At 41.0% G+C, this 17,615-nt stretch overlaps 1 protein-coding gene across 4 annotated transcripts in view; it reads left to right on the top strand.

The window, feature by feature from the left end:
• BABAM2 (BRISC and BRCA1 A complex member 2) overlaps window positions 1-17,615 on the top strand; it is a 404,982-nt gene that overhangs the window by 208,415 nt on the left and 178,952 nt on the right. The gene's annotated exons all lie outside the window — the stretch shown is intronic.

The raw sequence follows: 17,615 nt of genomic DNA on the forward strand, positions 1-17,615 counted from the left end.
TATTCCCCGTGCATCACCGTGTGTGAAAGAATGAAATGCTAGGGCAGGTTAGAGCAATTCCAGGAATAGGAATTGAATCAGTCAGTTTTTAAGAGAGACCATTGGAGGTAAACCAAAGCCACTGCCCTCTCTGATGTATTATTAATGACAAGAAGCGTAACTGCGTTGAGTTTTCCTATAAGTTTCTGTGTAAAAATCATTTCTAGGTTACATTGATTTGAGTAATCTGTAAACAAGCCTATACTTTTGTTTTGTTTGTTTTTTTTTTTATGGAGAGGGTTTCCTTTTTCCTTTTCCATAAACTTTGAAAGTAATTATATGGTTCCTTATATAACATCTTTAATTGTAGAATATTTGCTGTATGGGGAAAATTTTACTCAGTACATACAAGTGTCTGAAAATTCTACCAAGACCTTGTAGCTAGTATTCCAAATGGATAAATCAGAGTCACAGAAATATTAAATAGATCATATTTTGTGTTACAATCATGGTTGAGAGAATTCATTATTGACTTAGTAAACTGCCATCTTACTCTCCGCCCTCTGCTTTCACCGAGAGCCTGTTTTTCACCATCGCTGTAACAGCTCCTCACAGAGATGTTTGAAGCCTTCAAGGTCCCATTGCTTCTTCAGAGCGCAGAAGGGCCCTTGCTTCTAGTCAGGAGCCTGGCTCTGGTTTCGGAGAGCTTCTCAGGCCATCTATCCCATCAAGTGAAACATTGAAAGTTTGGAAGTAAGCAGTTCACTTGCTAGAACTCCTGACGTTTTCCTGAATTGGACTTTGGGTTTCCTATCCGGCATCACGTTATTCAGAAGCAATACTGTTGTCTTTATACTCCTGTGTCATTTGTCCTTTCTAATTTTAGCTAATAAAGGGGTCATTATATACTCAGAAGGCTGATTTAGCACCTTTTTACCTTCATATTCTAGGCACATTCGTATCTCTTCAGAATTGCTGTAGGTGTCTCTTCAATGAGGGAAAAGGTAGAATAAATAGTGTCCCTGAATTCATCATGTGATCTATTCAGTTGTGATGAGAACTGGTGTGTGGGAGAGTCATGGCAGGAGGTAAGAGGCAGAAGATTCTGATTACAGCATAAAGGGGGCGGGCAGGAATGGTCAGTTCTCTGAGAACGGGTCTCATTCTTTTTGCTGCTCCCACAGTGAATGGCGTGGTGCCATATGCCTCGGGAGCTGTGGGATCCCAGTGGGAAAAGCCTGGGCTTTGAGCTGGAAAGGACTGAATTTGTGTGCTCATGCTCTCTTTACTAGTTGAAGACTCTGGATATTCTGCTTAATGTCTTTTAGAAAATGTTAAATGTGCAAAATGGAGATGATACAGTATCTGTCTTAAAGGGTTGTTGGTGATGTCACTTTCAGTGCGATACATGTGTGTGTGTGTGTGTGTGTGTGTGTATTTATAGCACTCAGACACAGATAAGCCTTATTAAGCCGTTTTTCTGATAAGGAGCACTGCTAACTTAGGTTTGACTATCTCAGGCATCAAATCTTGGCATCAGCATCAGGTGAAGGCCAGCCATTCCAGGTTTGCCATAGACAAACTAGCAAGATTCCTGAACTTGGTTAAAATAGCAGTGTTGGGGGGAAATAGTAGTTTTTGTTATGATTTGAGAATTATGTACATCTTATTGTACAATTAAGGATAAATATGTACCATTAAACTTTTAAGTAGTGTTTAATGGGTTCCTGATTTAAGATTCCAGCTTCTCTCTTTCCTTTTATTCCTAAGAGAACAGGTTCTTTATATAGTCAGGTCGGATTTTATCATCTGCCAATTCTTTTCTTTTCTTCTTTTTTTTTTAAATTTTGAAATAGTATCAAATTCATAATGGAAAGAAAAGAATGGTACAAAGCACTTTTTTCTTTAACCATTTCAGAGTGAGCTATTGATGTGATGCCCCCACCTCCAAATACTTAGCATGTATCTCCCATAAATGAAGACATTTGACAAATTATAATACAGTCCTAAATATCAGGAAGATAACATTTCTCTAGACCTACCATCCCCTTCTGAGACCCCACTGACATTTCACCGGTTGTTCCGGTGGTTTCCCGATAGCCAAAGAATTCCATTTGGAATCATGTGTCACATTCAGTCATTGCGACTTTTCAGTCTCTGATAGTTCCTCCATTTTTTCCTTGACGTTTACAACATTTTTGAAGATTATAGGCCAGTTACTTCATAAAATGACTCCCGATTTGGGTTTGGCTGGTGTTCCATCATGATTAGATTTTTTTTTAAGATTTTATTTATTTATTTGACACTCAGAGATCACAAGTAGGCAGAGAGGCAGGCAGAGAGAGAGAGGAGGAAGCAGGCTCCCCGCTGAGCAGAGATCGCCATGTGGGGCTCGATCCCAGGACCCTGGGATCATGACCTGAGCTGAAGGCAGAGGCTTTAACCCACTGAGCCGCTCAGGTCCCCCATGATTAGATTTTTAAAAAAATATTTATTTATTAGAGAGGGGGAGAGAGTGCATGCTCTGGGTGGGGGGGCGGGGGACAGGGACCGAGGGAAAAACATCTCCAGCAGACTCCGCGCTTAGCTCAGAGCCTGATGCAGGGCTCCATCTCACGACCCTGAGATCATGACCTGAGCTGAAATCAAGAATCAGATGCTTAGCCTACTGAGCCACCCAGATACCCCTTCGTGATGACTGGATTTTGACTATGAGTCTGTGGCAGGAATGTCACAGGAGTGATTCTGTCTCTGTCTCATTGCCCCCTCTCAGGTGGTGCACACTCTGACTCATTACTGATGATGTCCTTAACATGGACTGCTTGTTTCAGGTGGGGTCTATAAGGTTCACTCTGACTTTCCTTCCCCCGCCTTTGTATTGCTACATATTTTGTGGGGTGGTCCTTTGAAATTATATAAATATCCCATTTTCACCAAACTTTCAATTTATGGATTTATAGCAGTATGAACTCGTGATTTCCCATTTTATTGAATGCATTGTAGTCAGTTACTATAATTTATTTTGACGTTGAGCATTCTTTCTCTTTCTGTCTAATGAGCAACCAATTCTGATTGATACACTGGGTTTATTATATTATTTTTCTCTTTTTTTAAAAAATTTTTCTCTTTATACATACTCATGACTTATCTGAATGGCATAGATCCAGTGCCCATTATTTTAAATAACCCTTAATATATTATATGTTACATATGTTATAATGCACTGTATATATTACATCCATCCGCCTGTACGTCACCAGCCTCCTGTTGTTGCAGCTGCCCCTCCCCCATGTGGGCACCTTCCTCATTCTGCTGGGCTCTGACACTGGCACCGAGTTGCCCTTCTCTGGGAATGTCCTCCTCACTCTCTTCTGAACCACTGTAGAGCTCTCTTCCCCTACCCTCCATTCAGCCTTGCCCCCTTCAGTCCATCCTTCCCAGGCCTTTAGAATATCTTTCTAAATCAACCTGATTGTGTCATTACCCTGTTTTTATCCCTTCTCACATTCCTCTTAAATAATAAAACAAGCTATTCGCCTTCCACGCAACAGGGCTGTTGACGATCGGGCCTCCGGACCTGTCCAGCTTCATCTTTGACCTCTCCTCCATATTTCCACTCTTTCAGCCTCCCTGAACAATGCCCTGAATATGCCACATGCTCTTACTCTTTTCTCCTTTCGATCACTTGGATTCCTTTCAACAAAAACATCTCCTGCTTAGAATGTCTTAATGTATCAGCCAGTTGTGCCTTCTCTTTAGGACCCATCTGTCTTTCTGCCAGAGGTGCTTACCTCTTATAACACACCTTTATTGTAACAGTTTTAACATAATGGTCAGTTTACTTCCTTATTTTTCCACTTGGCTGTCAAGGCTTTGAGGGCATGTGTTCCCTAGTGCCTTCTAGGTGGCACCTAACCCACAGTGGGGCAATAATACATGTTTGCAGAATGAATGAATTCCAAGGTCGGTCCCAGGGGTACACTCAGTATAGCAGGGGAATGAAAGTAACTGAAGACAGAAGAAATTTTTTGAAAATCTGCAACATACATTGTCCACACTGCACAGGCCGCAGCAGGTCCAGCCCTGGCTTATTTGGGGAAAGGCTAGCTTTGGTTTGTTGAGGAACTGGGAAGTTTTTTTTGCTCTTGTGTTGTTTTGTAACATAGTTCATGAAACCTGTTTTGGATGGTTGCACACATTTTCTTGTACATTCTCAGCATTTAATACAGTAAGTAATAGACCCCAAGAAACCCAAGAAGCTAGTAGCCCTAACTAGTCTGCTATTTTAATTGCCTTCTTTCATGCTTATTTAGTAAAAACTTTTTTTTCAGTAAGTTGAATCCACATTCCAATGCGAACTAGAAATGTTAAGCTGTTAATAGCTTCCCTGGAGAATTGCAACTTGCTGGAATGCTTTGGTACTGTCATCATCATTTATGCATCGTGAAATGTCACAATAATCTGTTCACAAGCACAAAACGGTAAACGTTCGTTAATTGGTCTATCGTAAACCTGTTATTAGTTCAGAAATTAAAGAAATGTTCCTCACTAGCTCAAGTCAGTGATAAAGTCTAACTCAGTTTATAGTTCTTCTAAGTCTGGTCATCAGCACTTCTATAATTAGTAACGTTCTTACAAAGCCACCTACTCAATAGTTATGCTAAATCCAACATTTACAGTTTTACATTTGGGGAACTTTTAATATAACATATTCTTCCCCATATGAATCTTTCCACTCTTCATAATTCCCTCCTCTTTGGGATCTTAGAGTTCCTTTTTAATTCACACGGGCTCATTTAGTAAGTGACAAAGAGTTTTCAAAGCAGATTTGGGTATAGCAGAATGATGGCATGGAGAAAAGCATTGAGGCCCGAAATCGGCAGTCATGGGCTTTAGTTTCAGCCCTGTGACTAATTAGCTCTGCACTTGAGACGAATCACTTCCCTTATCTCAGTTTCTCCATCTGTAGATCTGTGAAGTATGGGTGTTGAAATTGATGGTTACGAACTTTATTTTTAATATACTGGCAACAGTTTTACAAACACAGTCTTTCTCCGAGGGTCCAGTATGCAAAAACAGATAGAATTAGTAGTCGCTCTTAAGACATAAACTCATGAGTTGCACTTGACCCCTCGCTCTCTAGAACACAGAGTAATAACCACTGGATGGGAGAAGCCTTAGGAAGGGGTTTTTTACCTTTAACATTCTTTGATTTTGTTTACCCCTCACTCATGTCATTATACCTATGGCACATTTCCCCATCATCACGGATGCCAGGGGCCAGACCCAGCAGTGTCAGCTCTGTCCTCATGTCCTCTGCTCCCCCACAGATGTGGACATGGCCGGTTAGAAGTATATTCGTACTTTTCAGCTCCCACCACCGTGCTCTCCTCCATTTAACCAGGAGTTTTGGGAAGATGTCTTAGATATTTACTTTTATTTGTCTAAGAGAACTTCTACTCTCCTCACCCAGTGGAAACATCATAGTTTCTCCTCCTGTTGAGTCACAGGATGGCTCTCTCTCTCTTTTCAGTTCTGTCTTCCCCTTCTGACCCATTTTCTTTTCCTTATGTGCCAGCTCTCTAAGCCAGTGCTTCTCAGACTTGAACATTCACAGAAATCACCTAGGATCCTAGGAGAAGGGAGGGAAAAATAAAACAAGACAAAACCAGAGAGGGAGACAAATTGTAAGAGACTCTTAATCACCAGGAACAAACTGAGGGTTGCTGGAGGGGCGGGAGGTGGTGGACTGGGGTAACTGAGGGATGGACAACTGTGGGTTGTCCATTCCCCAGTAACTGGAGTAACTGTGAACTTGCAAGTTCACAGATCCCGAGGAAAGGACTGGAGGGGTTAGGAATAGGCAGCTTGATCAGGAGCACTAAGTGTTGGGTCCGGAATAGAGAGGGGCTTCCCAGGAGAAGACATTGAGGAGGGCACGTGATGTAACGAGCACTGGGTGTTCCATACAACTGTTGAATTACAGACCTCTACCTCTGACACTAATAATAAACTATCTGTTAATAAATTGAATTTAAATGTAAAAAACAAAGATTTTATTTAAATAAAAAATAAAGAAGTCACCTAGGAAGTCTAGTATCTTCGGGTGAAACTGATCCTCTTGGTCTGAGTAACAAGGTTCTGCTCGTCCAGGCTTCGGGTGCTGCCACTCACACCTGTGAAGCTGCACCTGCATCGCCAGCCTGGTACTGGCCTCCATGTCTGTGCATTCTGAACTAGGTAGTTGGAGATATGGAAGAGGTCTGACTGTCTTCCCTGGGTAACGGCTGGAAAAGCCAAAACCTCTTTCCCTGCCTTTTACCACTTTGATAAGTTGTGCATTTCTTCTCTTGGTTTACCCATTACTTTCCTGCTTTCTGTATCTCCTCTCATGAAAGAGGCTCAGGCCAGGAAAAGAGTCTGCTGGGTTCATTCTCAATGCACAGAAACAACTGATGAGGTTTTCAGCCTTTCCTTACAGGACTTTTGATGATTAATCACACACTCCCTACAGGACCTCTTATGGAAGGAGAAAGAAGAAACTTCTCTTACCTTCATGTGTTGACATGTATCTGCCCCTTTGAGTTGGAGAACTAATTCTTGCAATTTTCTTGCAATTCTTTTTTTTTCTCCGTACTGTGTTTTTCAAAGTGTCTGTACCTGTTAGGTACGTCATAAATGAGTATTGGCTTAATGACAGCACATGGTATATTGTTGCAAGTTTATTAGGAAATGCCAAAGAGATTTTTCTTGCTTTTCTGTTCTGCAGGGTTTGCTCTCTCTGTTAAGTGTTTGAACTCGAATTTTCCTCTTATTCCTGGGGTGATCTGAACCCAGGGGTAAGTGGCTCATTCTACCCAAATGTGCTCCCACTGATTAATATTGGAAAGTCAAGTTAATAATCTACATAGGCTTTTTCTACTAGGGAACTCTACTTGGAGGAACCCACGTTTGGATCAGTAGTTCACTGGCAAGCACATGTAGTTTTCTTTCATGCATATCTTCATACATTTGTTCCTAAATATTTATTGGGTGCCTATTTTTGTGGTAAGCACCACGCTAGGCACTGGGAATGGCTCTTAAAAGAACTCCATCATATAATAAGAGCACATAGCTAAGTAAATACAAAATACCAATTTAAAATATAAAAGAATCCATCAAATGTTACAGTATAAAGGATGTGGCTAAAGACCGGTAGGATTTCAGAGGAGAAACAATTGCATCAGAGAGTGGAGTCAAGAAGTCTCATGGCAGGACATGGCGCCCAAATGAGACTGGAAGGAATACGTAGAGTTGGGAGATTGGTGGGCCAGAGAAAGGCATTCAGGATTGAGAGGCAGAGTCAAGAGGGCTTGGAGTGTGGGCACCTGTGTGTGTCAGTGGGGTGGGGGAAGACAGCTGGGAGGGGCTTGAATGCAGGCCATTGTACATGCTGGTGGATTCAGAGGTCCAGAGAAAGGTGCAGTATTTTCTCTGCTTCTCCAAGCTCATCTTCTGCACCAAGCCTTTCTTCCAGCCAGTTCCAGAGGCCAACCTTTTTCCCAGTGTTTTTCACAGCTCCTCTCTGCCCTTTAGGTTCTGTAGATAACACCAATATACAAATTAGAACTCTGGTTCCTTCAAGGAGAGAGTTGCTGGTAGGCTCCATTCTCTGTTTTAACACCTGTGGTTTGCGATTGTCTTCAGTTAATGAGGGTGTGGTGCCAGGTGGCTGAAAGAACTTGGAAGTAACTGATTGCCTAGTTGCCATGGGCACCGGGCAGTTTGAGCCAAGTGACTTGCCAGGTGGGTGGGTGCAAGGTGTTACGCACTTGTAGGGCGCCTTTTCCTTCTGTCCTCACTCGAAGAACCACCTGGGAAGAATCTCTAAACCCTGTAACTCAAAGAAACTTGAAGAGGAAGGGGTAGGGGGTAGCTTTAGTAGTAGGAAGACTAGCATGGTCATGGAAATGCTGTCAGGCCAAGAGTCTGGAAGGAGGAAGAAAAGTGAAAGTGACATTTACTGAGCACCTTCTCCATGCGTGCTTCTGTGCTTGGCGCTTTCCCATACATTTACCAAAGCTGTGGACACCTGTTGCTTTCCGTAATGTCTACACTTAGCCCATCATAGGGAAAAAACAAAAACATGTAAACTTACTGCAAAAAATTTTTATTTCTGTCAGTAAAAACTCACCATTTTTATGCAGTTTTTAAGTTGCCTGACAAACTTGCACAACACTTCATGTGTTCAAATGGCCTGCTGCTATGGATTCTCTGCCTTTAGGATTGGCACCACTGATGCCTTTCTGCTCACTGACAAGGTCTAGGGGGTTTAGAGCAGAGTGCAAAGTGTTTCATCCACGACCTGGGATGGGCTGATGTCCATCAGGATGAGAAGCGGGGAACCCAAAGATGTAGCCTGGCTGTAGCCAGGGCCTGGTGCTGCTTACAGATTGTTCCGGCAGAGCTTGCTTCTGGTGCTTGCAGGGAATTGCCGCTTCGCCTTGTTCTCAAAATCCTTCTTGGGTTCCCGTTGGGGCCCAGCATTCCGTAGTACTTAATGGGGATGCCGCTAGCCCAGGGGGGTGAAAGTCTCATTTTAGCACTTAATTCTGTAGATTTGCCATGGTGATCATCTATATTAGTTTAATCATTTACAAGAGAAAATGTTAGTTATAAGTAAAGGAGAACTACTTCAAACTGGCTTAAGGAGATAGGGCGATTTATGAGCTTCCCAAAGCCAGGAGAAGGTTGAGGAGCCAAACCACAGCAGGAACAGGACACAGCTGGACCAGGAGCCTGGGAACCAAGGGGGTGTGGATCCTGTGCCAAGACTCTCTTCTCATTCATCCCTACTTCTCTCCACGTGTTGGTTTTCTTCTCTCCCCACCAGAGCCTCGCCCCTTCCACGTATGGGGAATAGGACTGCTGACACTTTCCTTTGCCTCGGCACAGGGACGGGCCTGCCCTTGGCTCGCAAGTTCACAGATCCTGAGGAAAGGACTGGAAGGGCTAGGAACAGGCAGCTTGATCAGGAGCACGAGTGTTGGGTCTGGAGGAGAGAGGGACTTCCCAGGAGAAGAGAAGGTGCCAGGCAAGCCTTGTCACGGGTGTCCATTATATCCATTACCACTTTACCTCTGTGCTCCTTTCGCTTATCAAGAGGGATATTAACTATTTATGTAAAAGCAATATCTCCCTTTTCTTTAAGTTATGGAGATGTACAGGAAATGTGGTCAGTGGTGTTCATATTTGTTCCACACTGGCTTGAGTGAAACTTGCTGTTGGTTTATAAGTCTGGCACAAGGTTTGTATCAGGAGGTGTTTGCACAATCACAGCACAGAGGATATCTGAAGATGTGGTTCAGTATGATTTGTAAAAGAGTTGGATATCTGAAGATGTGGTTCAGTATGATTTGTAAAAGAGTTGCAGAAATGGATGTTTATTTTAAATAAACTCAGCTCCTTATTGGACTCATTAAGAACACAATTGTTAGGACAACAGAGGAAATCCCATATTCCACAATCTTTCTCTAAAAATGTCGGCGAGTAGAGAAAGAGGTAGAGGCAAGGAGACTTCCTTTGCTTCTAGTGAGGACCTTGGCAGAGATTCTCTCCTCCCCTCCTCTGGGCCTTTGCTGGAGAAAAGGCTTCATTTCACACACTTTTCAGAGTGACAGTGCTGTGACTGGTCAGAGAAAGCTGGTAGATGGCAAGGCTACATCTGCTAGGTATGATAACTGAGGGGGCAGGATTTGACCAGTGAAATCTTGATCATTATTATTTTAAAAGAGCCAGGATTTTTTTCTTCCAGAGTTTATTTGTACAACATGTGTTTCACTTTAGCTTTATAAACAGAAGCTATAACCAACATGTTAAGGGTAAGTACAGCTTTGCAAGCAGATTCCTGCATAAATGAAAGCAATGAAATGGTCTTTGTTTATGACAATAATGAGCAAGATATAAATTAGGAAAAAACCCTAACCCCATAGTGTATCATAACATCTAGTAGTAATGAACTCAAGATGTCCCTTTGAGAAAACATGGGTAGGTGACAACAGCTCTATCCCGGTGTCCTGGACTCACCCTCGAAGAGCTGGCTATTTCAAGAACATTGCAGCTTCCCTTTCATGACCTGACAATCAGCTCTGTCTATTTTCACTGAGTATAGTTAGTTAATCATAGAATGTGCCTAACCATACGTAATTGAAAGAAGGTTGGTATTGTGGCTTAGAATTCCACAGGCCTCTGCGGTGTTCTTAGAGAAGCCATCCTTCCTTCTTAACTGGGTCTGTTTAAAGACATCAAATGAATACAATTTATTTGGCATAGTGACCTTTATAGCTCTTAGTCTTTATACTCTTAAGGATTTTAATTTCTTGTTCTACAGTTTCCAAAAAAAAAAAACCCCAAAAAACAAAAAAAAAAACAAAAAAACAGTAGGGGCACCTGGGTGGCTCAGTGGGCTAAGCGTCTGCCTTTGGCTCAGGTCATGATCCCAGGGTCCTGAGATTGAGTCGGGCATCAGGCTCCGCACTTGGTGGGGAGTCTCCTCCGACCTCTGCCTGCTGCTTCCCCTGCTTGCGCGCCCTCTCTCTCTCAAATAAATAAATAAAATCCTTACAAAATAATAAAAATAATTAAATTAATTAAAATAATTAAAACACATAAAGCATATACTTCCTAACTTGTTTTGAATACCCGTTATGTGTCTGGTGTAGGCCAGGTTGTCTACTTGGGTACAGAGGGAATAATGTTTCCCTGAGATGTTCATGGTCTTTTGGAACATACCAGATTTAGACACTAAATGAAGAACAAGTAAGTGTATAATAAATCTCTGGTATCTTTTCTGCATATGGGTTTTCAAGGTTTTTATACCTTTCTCTGGGCATTGATACTGAGTCCATTCTTTGTGCCCGGCAGCATGCGAGGGGGCATAGCATTGTGGGTAAGAGTCCAGGTTCAAAGCCAATATACATGGTTTCAGAACTCATATTTAACATTTAATGTCTCTCAGCCTCAGTTTCTTTATTTGCAAATACATAATAAATCTTAAAATACCTTTTAAGACTATTATGATGATTATGTGAGATAATGCATACAAAGCACTAAGCAAAATGACTGCTGAGTAAACAATAAATAAATATCAGTTCTTTTTATTAGGCATAATAGGAAGTAGGAGATCTCTACCCTACCTTTAAGAAATTCACAATCTATTTGGAATATAACCTACATACTGCTTGAACAGCGAGGGAAATTCAGGGAGAACATGCTGAGAACTGCCAAGGGTGGGCATAGAAAAGAATCTTAATGGAGCAAGTGAATTTACAATGAGAGTTAAAAGAAATGAAAACCATGTCAATTAAAAGGAGAGAAAGAGCTTTTTGATAAGGAGATGGCTGATGTCAAAAGTGTTAAGTCAAGGTCTGATAAAATATATAGGGAATGGCCCCATTTGACTAGACTAGGCTGGGAGATTGTTTTTACTCCCATTTCCATTTCGAGAAACCAAATCAGAAGGAACTCTCTTAAATGCTTCCTTCATCAAAGATATCAAAATATCAAAGGAGTTTTCAGCAGAGAACTCAGTATTTGGTGGAGATAGGCTGTAACTAGGCTTTTGGAACCCCTCCCCCTGCGCTCCATCCCCTTCTGCATGGAAAGGAGGAGGCTCAGGGTTGGGATCCATACCAAAGGCAAAAGAGGCAGACATGGCACCCACTTACTTCTCTACGTCCTCTATTTGGCTCAGTGTCCTTACCCTTGGGTTTGTTTTGCCTTCTGACTATTGCTTTCCCTGGCACTTGTACGTTTCCCAGGACTTTGGTGACAAGGAAATGGTCATTCCAAAATGACCGGTGTCTTTACTGGCCAGAGACCCCTTAGCAGTGAGACTAAGGTCTTATGTACATAATTTTCCTTGTTCTTCAGTCTTTCTTTTGCTTAAATTTAATTCCATTTCTGGCATATTCATTGTCCTGTCTTAATGCCGATAGAATCCAAACCCGATTTTGATTGGACTGCTTCTGTTGATAGACAACACAAAGAGATGTTTCTATCCTGAGTCTCCTGTCTTAATGTTGCAACACTAAACCACCCGTCACCTCTCTCTTTAATCTTCCATTCCCTCCCTACTCCTTTTCCCTTTCTCTGCCTTAATTTTACTCCATAACATTTGTAACATGCTATGTATATTTTATTTACTTTGTTAAATGCATGAATGAATGGTAGCGCTCCCAGAGTCTTATTCTCCTACTTGAAGAAACTTGACTTTGAAAAATCTAGATTTATGTAATTTGACGATGAATCCATAGTATCAAAACATCAGTGCCTCTCAAGTACAAATCTCACTTAGTATTTAAAAATAAAGAATCTGTTTCGAAAATTTTTAATTTGCTTACAGTTTTTCAAAAACTGATAGCTTTTGTATAATGAGTTGCTTACTGAAACCTAGTTTTTAGTCACTCTGAGACTCGTGATCAGTAGTGGGTCTTGTTTAATCCCATTTAAGTGTAACTCAAAATAGTTCCTATTTGATTTGACCTACTGTGTGGTGGCTTCTTTATAGTCCTTTTGTCTACGAACTGGTTTTGCTAGTAATGATTACAGCTTTGTTTTAAGCCTTTTGAATTGAGGAATACAGTGGCTTTTTTACAGCCTTCTTACGTGACCTGTAGTTTGTAATATTTATTGTTCAGCTCATGTCTATCAGCAGTAGTTAATTGGTAGTTTGTACCTATATTGACATTCAACATTCAACATATAGGGGCATGTTTAATGGCTGCTAGCCTTACTTGGAATTAGCATATCAAAGGGGTACAGCATAATGATAAATTGTGCTTGTGTTTACTTTTGTTTCCAAGGCTAATCATTGTTTTTTCCTGCACCCTTTGGATATTTGTAAAGAGCTCCAATTGAGAATAGTTACACGAATAAGCCGTTATGACCTATCCAGAATGTTAACTCTTATTAGTAGGTGCGTCTTTTGCTTATATGTGGTTCCGACTTGAGTTTTCTTTAACAAAATCTTAAGTAGTCATAGATTTAAGGAAGAATGAGATAAGTATTAAGAATCTTTCTAACTGAATGTACTTTCTGTTTAACTCTATCATTTACTCATTCTTACAATCTTTCCTGCATTAATTCAGTTTTCTTTTTTTTCTCCCAACCAGTTTGCCATATACGTGCTTTTCAGACATTGGGTATACAAAAACAAACAGGAAGAGCGCCCAGCCTGCAAGGAACTCACCACTATATATAATGAATAAGTGAATATTGACTATAAGCCATAGGAGCCCCTTGCTGTTCTATAGCCAAGTGCTGAGCCCAAATCATTGTTGAGTCTCAGCAAAATATCATGGCCATATTTGCCTTGCCATATGTATGTCAGCGCCTGGTACGCCTTTGTAAAGGTAGGAGGCAATACTCTTTTTTTGTTTCAGCAGATTCGACATCTTTCTCCCCATTTTAGCCTGCTGCACTTTTTAGATGGTACAGATAGAAGGCCTTGAAAATGTATACTTGTGCATTTTTAAATGTCCCCTACTACACTAGAACCTCCCCCTGCTTTCCAAATGTTGCCATTAGTGGTTACAATAATCATCTGTAATGTTAGCTTCTAAGAACCACAGTACAAGAGCTTCTTTTATAATTCCCCAGATGGGAAGGAACACATGTACAAGCCTGTTAGAGTTGCAGAAACTGGAAACAGTACTGTGTGGATTTGTATTTTTGGAACTCTTTGGGCTTATTTAAGCACTCAAAGTCAAACTTAGGTATCCATTAGGAATCAAATACCAATTCAAGGGAAACTCATGTGTCACACCAAAGCAAGTAGATTATATTAAAAGTAGTTCATAAAAGGAACTCCTGGAAACAGCTATTTTCCTATTCAGACTAATGTTTCATGTACTCTTTGCAGGATGCCAGATGATAAATGTTGATTATATAAACCAGGGTCATTCCGTTTGTTTAGAGGACTGTCTCTGAGCATTTCTTTTCTTTGCTTAAATAGCAGTGAAATGAGAACTTAAAAAGTAGGGAAGGGAGATAATTAAAATAAAATATCCATAGATATATGGAGTGAAGCTACTAATTAAAAAGATTTTCAGTGGCCTCTAGTTTTTTTGCAGTGTTTTTGTTTTTTTCTGAATATGTATCCTTGGTGTTTTCTTTTTTTTATTTATTTTTATTTTTTATTAACGTATAATGTATTATTAGCCCTGTGGGTATGGTCTGTGAATTGCCAGGTTTGCACACTTCACAGCACTCACCATAGCACATATCCTCCCCAATGTCCATAAACCCAACCACCTTCTCCCTACCCCGCTCCTCCCAGCAACCCTCAGTTTGTTTTGTGAGATTAAGAGTCTCTTATGGTTTGTCTCCCTCCCAATCCCATCTTGTTTCATTTTTTCCTTCCCTACCCCCCAAGCCCCCCATGTTGCCTCTCAAATTCTTCATATCAGGGGGATTATATGATAATTGTCGTTCTCTGATTGTTGTTTTTGTTTTTAGCCAGGTTTTGTGACTTGTAGTCAGCCTTGACCTTTAACAAGGAAACTCAGTCACTTGGGGGAAGGTATCTGAAAATCATTGTTAGTTCTTTTTTTATTATCTTACTTTAAGGTGACTGATCTGACTCTAAAGAAGACCACTTCTATACTTAGATCATAAAATGAATTTGTCTCTCTGAATGTGAGTATTTTCAAACTCAGCTTCAACCTTGGAGGTGTGTTACAGAATTACATAGCTTCTATTTGTTGAGTTCTAAGTATTTTTTAACATTTCCATCCTCATTTTACAGAAAGGAACATTCAAGGTTGAATACTTTATCATTTGTCAAAGAGCAAGAAATGATAGATGAACTCAGGTTCCCAATCTTGACTCTCCTTTTGAAACCACTAGTTCTAGGGACCTTGGTATATTATGGGAGGCAGAAGGAAGGAGTCAGTACTGAGTTTCCAGATACGACTGCTGAAGCAACTTTTATAAAGCAGGTTCCTGAAAAGCACTAGGTAAGGAGAATAAAGGTTAGAAATTAGCATTAATTTGTTTACTGTTGTACTCACTCAGCAAACATGGAGCAGGCACTGTACTAAGGTCCTTCTTTTATGTACTTCCTAAACCATACTACCTAAAAACACATTCCAGAGGTATTACAAATGTACATGTAAAAATAAAATGTTAGAGGAAGTGCTTGGGAAAAAAATAACCTCAGAGTTATTGAACAGTTATTGACCAGTCTGTAGAAATCTAAATTTTCTGTGTGGTCAGAAGAGTCCCTAAACAAAGTAAAAAGCCAAAAATTGGACTGAGAGAAAATATTAATAACACATGTGATAGATAGGGTTAATAAAGCCCAATAAACAACAAGAGCAAGAAAAGTCCTAGAGGCTTTAGCGCGAAGGATTTGACCAGAGAAGTGACAGCAGAGATGACCAGTAGGCAAGTAAAACATTGCTCGGCTTTAGTCGCTGAATCTCATCCGAGACCCCTTTTCCCAGCAGTCAGACCACCAGCATTAAACTGCAAAGGGACAGCAGCTAGACTTACCAAGTTATTCAGGGCGAGCGAAGCAGGTGCTCTCTCCTGATGCAAATTCAGGAGTCTGAATGTAATTGCTGTAAAATTTTTAGAAAAATAATCTTAAGCTATTAAAATGTAAAATATTCATAACCTTTGATCCAACAAGCTCTGTGTTAGCTCACAATCGAATGTAAGTCCCACTAAGAAAGGATACACATATATCCTTTCTATGAGCACATTTAATGTAATACTATCAAATGGCTAAGAACTGCAGACAACCTGAATGTCTGTTGCTAGGGGAATGGTTAAAAAAAAAAAAAAATCCATGGCATGGAATATTATGTGGCTATTTAGGAAGCAGTTGGTAGGGTGATATGTATAATACAATTCCATTATGGAAAACAAAACAAAAGGTTAAAGAGCTATTTGTATGCAAGTGAGTGTATGTGTTTATGAGCATAGAGAAAGCTGTTTGAGGCTCCGTACACAGTTAATATTAGTTACCTTTAAAAGTGGGGGGTGGTGTGGAAGAGCTTTTTCTTATAAACTTCTGCATGGCTTGACTTGTTACAACAAGCCCAAGTTTTGTCATGTAACACCAAAAAATAATTGAGAAGTAAAAGCATAAAAAATCATAAAGCTGAAAAGAGGGGGCCGGGGATGTGGTTCCAGAGACAAAAGATGAGGAGAGTGTAGCTTCCTAGAAGCAGGAAACTGAGAGTATTTCCAGAGGAAAAAGATTGTCCATGTCAAATACTGTTCAGAGATCAGTTAAAAAACACAGAGGGCTTTGCTGTGTTTTATGAATGCCTGGGGGAGGGCAATCCCGATGGCCTAGCGGGGTCAGAAGGCCATTCTCCTGTGCTCAGGGATAATGGGAAGGAAGGGAATAGAGAGGGGCAGTGCAGACAACTTTTCAAGCAGTCTGTGAAGGAAAGCAGAGAGAGGAGAGAGAATGCGGTATAGAGACCGGCATGATTCTTTTCTTTCCTTTTAGAATTTTTATTTTAGTTGTTATGTTCTTTTTTTTTTTTTTAAAGATTTTATTTATTAATTTGACAGAGAGAAATCACAAGTAGACGGAGGGGCAGTCAGAGAGAGAGAGAGAGGGAAGCAGGCTCTCTGCTGAGCAGAGAGCCCGATGCGGGACTCGATCCCAGGACCCTGAGATCATGACCTGAGCCGAAGGCAGCGGCTTAACCCACTGAGCCACCCAGGCGCCCCTATTTGTTATGTTCTAAAGATTTTATTTATTTATGAGAGAGAGTGTGTGCACATGAGCAGGGGCAGAAGGAGGGAGAAGGAGAAGCAGACCCGTCACTGAGCTCCCCACACAGCCTGATGCGGGACTCCATCCCACGACCCCAGGATCATGACCTGAGCCGAAGGCAGATGCTTTACTGACTGAGCCACCCAGGCACCTCTTTAAAGTTTTTATTTTTTAAGATGGAAAAGACTTCTGGTTCTTGCCCCTTTGTGTACTTGCCACACGTGCATCCTGTAGGCACAACAGAAGGCAGAGTGAGGATGATGTCAGAGCTGAGCTGGATGAGTGTGATGGCCAGCTTCCCACGATACGGGAAAGGAAGAGGTGAGGTTAGTTTCAGACAGAAACGAGGACCGCGTATTCTGTGGTTCTCAGTGCGCATGGGCAGTGATTCTTAAAGTCTAGATTGGGACCCTCCTAGGATGGCAAGTGGGGCCTCCAGAGGACCTGTGAACCAACCCAGAAATACAGGCCAGTTCTTACCAGTCCTTAAGTGTGAAAGATGTGCAGTCCTGTTAAGTTTTCAAAAAATTCATATTCGACTTAGAGCCACTACCAACCAAGGGTAAAATGATGAAGGGTTACTAAAATCTGATATTCACAAAGTAAAACCATCATGCTACTAGAATTTATGCTAATTCAGTATTTTACTCGGAAGTCTGGCAAACATTCAGGGCTTGGCAGTCATCGTGAACCTATAAATCCCAGTTTTGACTCAGGACATTTCATCAGCGTTGGCTTAAGTTAGTTATGGCATTCGGTTATCACTATCCTTGCTTTTAAATTATAAGTTACAGGACGTTTAGCTTTATCATTACCAGTTCAGTTTCTTGTGGGTTGTTAACCTCTCAATGTTTTTTTG

This window comes from Mustela nivalis (genome assembly GCF_964662115.1).
Source record: "Mustela nivalis genome assembly, chromosome: 8".
NCBI classification, from domain to species: Eukaryota; Metazoa; Chordata; class Mammalia; order Carnivora; family Mustelidae; genus Mustela; species Mustela nivalis.